Below are 7,565 nucleotides of genomic sequence, written 5' to 3' on the forward strand. Positions count from 1 at the left end.
GAGAAAATAAGTGTAACCAAAAGCATAAATTTTGTCAAAAATTGGACAATGTTAGGTAATATTTTTTTATAAGATAGAATGTCTCTTAATGTAGACAGTCTTGGATTTTAACCAAATATTTGTTAAAAAAGCCCATAAAACTATTTACAGCACTACCTGAGGGTCAGTGTGAAGTTTTAAAATGCATGCCAAAGATTTTTGACCAATAGTGTTTATATAGCTGTATGCTGATGTGTCATAAAAAATAAGGCTGTTTTTGTCATCCAAAACAACTTATACACCTGTTTGGCATTCATGAAAAATCTATTAAACCCTAAATGATCTTCCAAGAGGGTCACTATATCATAATTTGTACATTAAGCAGATTTAAGAAGCAGAGTCAACCTTTTTGAGTTTTTGTGCACAATAAATGAGACCTGAGTAATGACATTTGTTTGGCATAAGTGAGCCCAACATGTTTTGCTAAGGCCTCATCTGTGTTTTATGACTTTGGCACTAATAATGAATAAGTCCAATGGACACAAATAGAACCTGTTCGTCTTTTAAAGCCTTGGCCAACAGTTATGTAGGCCTTACTGCTAGTATTTTTTTTCAAACTCTGGTTAAGACAGAGCAACATAAAATATATGAAAGAAACATATACTTCGATTTAAAATTCATATTATCTTAACATCTGTGTAAAGCTGTTAGTGATTAAATGAGAAACTGTAGCCAAAGTCTGGAGGGGTATTACAGCATGATAACAACATACTGAACAAGAGAGAGAAGTGTTTCTGGCATCATATCAATATCCATATTTTTAAACCCTGCTGAATTTACAAGGCAGTACAGAATATTTTGCATGCTCACAATACTGGCAATAATGCTTAGTAAACAGAAAAATCAATATAGGTTTCATATCAACTAGCATGCTTAGTACCAACAGTAAAGATAAATCACAAAACATGGCATTCTGTTCTTTACCTGTTACCATACAAGATGCATTTTTTTGTAGTTCTTCAGTAAAGTGTAGTAAGGTGTCTTCCTTACATCGATAATACCTTTCATGACTTGAAGATACAGTATGTGTGTGCAATTAAATACAAATATATTTTGATATCAGTAAAGGTAACATAATGTGTACAATATAAAATAATATGTCACAGTGTGTAGAAATGCTCTGTGACAACCTAAGGGACAATTTCTATGGAAGCTGTTTTACTTTGCTTTAGTGATTTTCTCTGATGGTTAGACTGACTGCTAACTCAGGTCTGGGGTGAATGATCATACCCTGTGATGAGCAGGCACTACATTGTTGGATGAATCGTGACAGTCTAGTCCCAAATGAAACATATATTAGCTCATGTGAGATTAGAAAAAAAGGAAAAAAAAACTGGTATTTTAGTAAGTATGGAATGGTGGTGTACACAACCTAGGACCTGTATTTGAATCCTGAATTTTCTGAGTTTACTCTCTTTTGATAAGTTCCTGTTGGCCTTCTTTGAGTACTCTGGTTTTCTCCCAGATCCCAAAGAGAACTTATCAAGGCTGGAAACTCCACACTGACACAATATGACTAACTATAAATTGTGTGTGTGCAGCCAACCAATCAACCAAGGTGGATTCCTACATGTTTCTTGATGCTGCCAGGATAGACTTTGTTCCTTGAAAACTTGAAAAAATAATGTGGGGTCAGAAGACAGATGGATTATCGGACTGACAGGTAAAATCCAGATTTTCAGTGGCAATTGCTGCAGTATCTGATGACAAATGCAAATATTTAAACTTAAAATATAGCATTTTTAAGGGGAATTTTAAAAGGAATTTTACATAAATTATATTGCTTAAAATGATGATTGTTTAATTTAAATTCAGTAGTAATTAAAAATCAATCACATTTGTAACCATTAACAAATATGCACTTGTTGTGAAACAACTTCTGGAAGAAGAATGGACAATAGATGGCAAAAAATCAGTTCTGAATGGTAAATCTCTCCTTAAATATTTGTCAGAGAACATATTTACATTAATGTGGGAACAAATGTATTATAAGGTAATATTTGTTAAATTACTTTCTTGAATAAATGATGAATCAAAGGCATTTAATGTAACATATAATACCTCTCATATGGCCATTAGTGACAGTGCCCTTCTGAGAAAGGTGCCACTCAACACAAATAAGAGCTTGGTGGCACTGAAACAGTGAGCAAAAGAGAACAGGAAACAAGGGTAAATTGAGATGTTTGATATTGTCTGTGGCTGAAGAGGGAACCATGGCTGTGGAAAGTGAGATCAGAAGCCACTTGTGTGAAAAGGTCTGGCATTTTTATTGCAGCAGGTACATATATAGTCAGCAAAAGGTAGGAGATAAACTGGAGAGAAGAAATGTGTGTGATTTTTAGGACCAGAGGTCAAATCTTAAAAATTCAGGCAGCTAAAGCAATGTCTGAAAGCCTCTATGTAAGAGTTCATAGAAGTGATAGGAAATATCCACACCTCATAATTATGTCACTAAATTATAACTGCAGTTGCTAAGCTAGCTACAGTAAGAGATGCAGATTAGGACAGGTAGCGCATTAAAGGCGTGTTTAACTGCTGACTGCTTGTGGGTAGATATAGGAAGTACAGCCAAGGTCCAAAACTAAGAGTACTGAAAAAGCATGGATTAATGTATATGTTTATTTTCATTGACCATCCTAAGCTCTATTTCTTCTAAAAATGGACTAATTTGAAATAACAGGCTATTGGATTTGTTTAAATCTTTTCATGATTTTTTAAATAAACTCCCAAGTAAACATGTTAATGTAGCCACGTCTTCTTTATTATCTTCATTACCCAGAAAAAATAAATCCAAGCTCAATCTAACATGATCCCAAATACTCTACTCAATAAAGGGTGCACATCACTGAAATGGATTTATTCATGTAATAAAGTTAATTAGAATGAATAAAAGAGCATACTGAAAAACAAACACCCAATCCTGGATATTAAAATGTTTGAGACTGAATTTTTAATGTAACTAATACAAGCATAATTAAATCTTAATTATGGAGAAGTGTTTGTGTTCCCTGGAGGCAACTGAGTTTTAAATAAAAAGTCGATACATCTTAGCATACTGATTGGAATTTTTTTCAGAATTTAACTGTAAGAGCAAAGATTTTCAGCTCAAAAAAAATCCTAAAAAAAAGTTAATTACTACTGTTTTATATATTACCGAATGTTTCACCTCTACTGGAAAATTGTCAAGAGAGTTTAATATAGTATAAGTAGAATTGTATGTGTCAAAACATATATGGAGAATCTTTGTACAAGGCACATTACCAAGTCAAGTATTATAATTTATCTTTGGATAGAGAAGTATTCAGTTTGTTACATTGATTTAGAATAAATGGAAGTGTACTGCATATTGTGTAATAGTTTGAATACTCACACCACAGCTACAGTATATCTATTAGTTAGACTGTACAGATGTACTTCACTTTTTTTTCTGTTGGTTCAGTTGGGGAGCTTCAGACAATTAGTTACTGAAGGACTGGTGGTTGTCTTTATGCCAGGAGTGGAGGTTCTGGAAATAAATTTTTTAGCGTTTCGTCATTGTGTTGTATTGGCTGAAGTTATAATTTTTCGGACTGAAAATGGCACAATTCCCTGCCTACAGAAAATATGTAAAACATGTGCTCACATTTATAATACAGACCGTGTAGTTATATCACACTGTCGTCTACAACGTCGCATAAAGGGATAATTTTCCTGCATATCATCTAATTTGGGCTACCTAATTCTCTGTATGAAATGTCCTGACACTGCACTGTATGTGGGAGAAACTGGAAAAACACTCTGCCACAGAATAAATTTACACAGGTTCCACATCAAGCATGGCGACACAGATGTTCCTGTATCAGCCCAATTAAACTACCATGGACATTGTGAGAGGGACTTTAATCTCACAGTGCTTATGGGCAACTTCAGAACACAGCAAGAGAAGAAAGAATGAGAAGTTAATCTCATGCTAAAATTTAACACATTACAACATGGTTTGAATAGAGATAAGAGTTTTATGGCCAGATATGAGGATTGTTTGCATTTCTCGGGCTGACACGGACAACCAGTCTACAGACCCACATTGTATTAAAAACTCATCAGAAATTTCAAAGGACTTTGTTGGACAGTGATCTTATCCAAAGATGTTGCATATACATTGTTCTCCTCTCTTGCTTAATGAATCTTAGCCTGAAAATGTCTATTTATTTTTTACAAATAAGATGTCTCATTTAAAGATTTTCCAGTGTTGTATCTGTCCTGTTGTCTATATAAACACAGGGAACTCCAGTTTCTGTATTAAATCTTGCCTGAAGAAGGGGTCTGAGTTTCATCGAAAGCTTGCATATTGTAATATTTTTAGATAGCCAATAAAAGGTGTAATTTTGGAACTATTTTCTTTCAGGACCCCTTATTAAGTATTAGGACAATAAAGTAAAATGTAATGGTTTTGCTGTAAACACAAGTAATTAATTTGAAACTGAGATGAAAAATGAACATCAAAAACACAAAAGTTATATTTATTTTACAACATTTTTGTGTATTTTCAGCTGTAATATTTTTTTTAATAATTCCACTTTATGTTTAAACACTTAATGAGCCACTGGAACACTGGGTATCAAGTGTTTCTTATTCAGGCAAGAAGTAACATAGACAAAGTAAAATTATTGCACAAAAAATATTAATACTAAAACAAACTGACTTAGATAGAAAGGTTAGAGATTTGAATAAGTAAAAATATTTCAAGGTTAATTTGCTTCAGAATTTCAAGAACATTTGTTTTACAAAGAAACATGTTAAAATCAGAATCTGAAGTAGGAGGCAAACTTAAGAAAATATGTAAGGAAAGAGACCATGACAATCACAAAGACGAAAAGTAAGTTATGTAAAAGAAAAGAAATAACAAATAGACATAGAGAGCTGGGGGGTATTTTCTGTACATCGCTTAAATCATCCGATATCAGATGCTTCATCTTGGATGAGTTAATGCTGGTGAAACTCAACCGGGATAAGTCGGTTTTTCAAACGCAGCTGTGTAGTAGATTAGTCTAGCTGCATCCAATCATCCGAGATGATTGCGCGCACCTGCGCCGATTGAAAAGCCCATATATATTGAGTCTGGAAAACATGATTGCAAGTCTTTGATAAGCTGCACCAAAATGATGAAAGAACGGGCGCATTTTTTCACACAAGCGGAGCAGGACCTTTTACTCAAAGGATATGAAGAATTTCAAGATTTAATATACACAAGGGGTAACACTGCAAAAGCAGCCCAAACCAAAAAAGATGGCTGGCAAAAAGTGGCCGACAAATTAAATGCGTAAGTAGTGTGCATTGTACTTACTGAATGTAGCATTTCATGTCCTATGAGTCAGATTAATTATTATTTAATATGTCATAATTCCAGATCAAACATGAGCACAAGTAGAACATGGGAACATGTTAAAGTGAAGTACAACAATATACTTCAAACTGGTAAATATTGGTATATAACTATTTAAAGAATTGTTGACATAAAGAATCCCATATAATATAAAAAAACATTAACTTTAAAGCTAATAAGAAGAAGGCAGACAAGCAAAAAACAGGTGGAGGTCCACATGGTCCAGACCTAACCCCTGCAGAAGAGTTGGCTCTCCAGCAAAATGCCTATCGCCCTGTTTCTGAGGGCATTCCAGCGGGAAGCTCCTCCTCAGAACCAGTGGCAGGATGCAGTGGTCACTTCATTTCAGGTAAAGGATGGTCATCGTATATATTTGTCCTCAACGTGTGCCATAGGTATATTCCATATAGCCCTCTTTTTTGTTTTGTCAGTTGCAGGGAATGTCATATCCCTAACAAAATATTGACGAAGGTCAAATATTTGATGAAGACACTGTGTCTAATTATTCATCAGGAGGAGAGGTAAATTTTCCAAATAATGTTTGAAAAAACTCCACTCTGATCAGTCCCATGTGCTGATTGTGAAATAACTGTTTTGCAGGAGCTCTCTCTTTTCTGATGGACGCTATGTTGTGTAAGACAGAGGATGCACAAATTATGTCACATGCTCTGTCAGGTGCAACCCTCAGCCTTTTTAGACATTGAAATCTCTCCTTCAGATGGCCAAAGGTCATTTCAATTCATGCCCTTGTCCTAGACAGAGCTGCATTATATCAAGTTTGTGGCCCAGGGTTGGGGTTAGGAGACAGGGTCATTAGAAAATACCTACAGGCATATCCCCTGTCCCCAAGCAGGATGACGACCTGTGGAATATGTAAAAATTGTGAATACGATACACACATCACCATGATTTATAATTAGATTATTACCTTGTTCAAATGTTCGATACAGGTGTGACTTCTTAAAAATTCTTGAGTCATGAACAGACCATGGCCATTTAGCCTCCACATTTGATACAAGGTAGGATGCATCACAGATCATCTGAGAATTTATAGCATTTAGGTCAAACAATTTTACTGTATGTCAACATGCCTATTGGCTATTTTGAACTATTACAGAAGTTACATTACCTGCACGTTAACACTGTGGAAGCCTTTTCTGTTTATGTAATCTGGCTCATTTGGACCTGAAGGAGCCTTTATTCAGATCTACATACAATCCAGTGCCCCAATTACATTTGGAAATCCTTGGTAACGAGAATGTTAGGCTGATTGGGTGTTTTTGCCTGTGTATTACCTACCTGCAATGGCATGAATCACCTCTTTTATTGTCTATACATGCAGGTGTCCAGGAAACACTATGAAAACCCGAAGGAAATATTTCAGAGCCAAACAGACTTTACGAATTGCCTGGCAAACTGCACTTTTAGATAGATTTTCTGCATCGCCTATAGTATATAAAAAGTGATGCTTGCAAAAAAACTGTAAAGCAATGCATACTGTCTGTGTGGGTGTGAGAGCCCGACTTTGCATAGTTTAACTTCGAATATAAGGTGCTAATAAATCTAAAGCTGTATCTTTCGAAACAAATTTCCTCCAGGAGCAATAAAGGATATTGCTGATCGCGCAAAACCCTCTCTATATGAAATTCTCTTCTTATAATTGGTAAAAATTATATCAATTGGTCGCACATTCATGAACGGCAAAGCCATGACTGAATGAATTCCATGCACGGACACTGATAAAGTGTGTAAGCTAAACCTTGTTTACATAGAACAAACCTGAGGAATTGGATGTGCTGCTATGACAACACATCCACCAAGAGTTTCAAAAAACCGACAGATCCAGGATCAAATCGTCAACAATACCAGTTTACACCAACAAATAGTACATTTTCCCTTGCCTCCACTATTTATATTGATTTGCATATTCAAAGAGGCGTAATTCTGGGAGGAGTTTGGGAAGTGGCAGCAGGCGTATGCACGTGAGTTACCTTTTATGCTGACCAGGATTTATGGAGTGGAAGAGCATGGAAGTTGGCATAACCACAGATTTATGCATCTGGATTTTTTTGTGTGTACTAGCATTTCCACTTTTGTCCGTATGCCATGTTTTAGTGTGAATTCTACACACAGTGTTATGCATGAGGCCCTAGGAGAAACGTGT

The sequence above is a fragment of the Polypterus senegalus genome, chromosome 5 (assembly GCF_016835505.1).
Source record: "Polypterus senegalus isolate Bchr_013 chromosome 5, ASM1683550v1, whole genome shotgun sequence".
Taxonomy (NCBI): Eukaryota; Metazoa; Chordata; class Cladistia; order Polypteriformes; family Polypteridae; genus Polypterus; species Polypterus senegalus.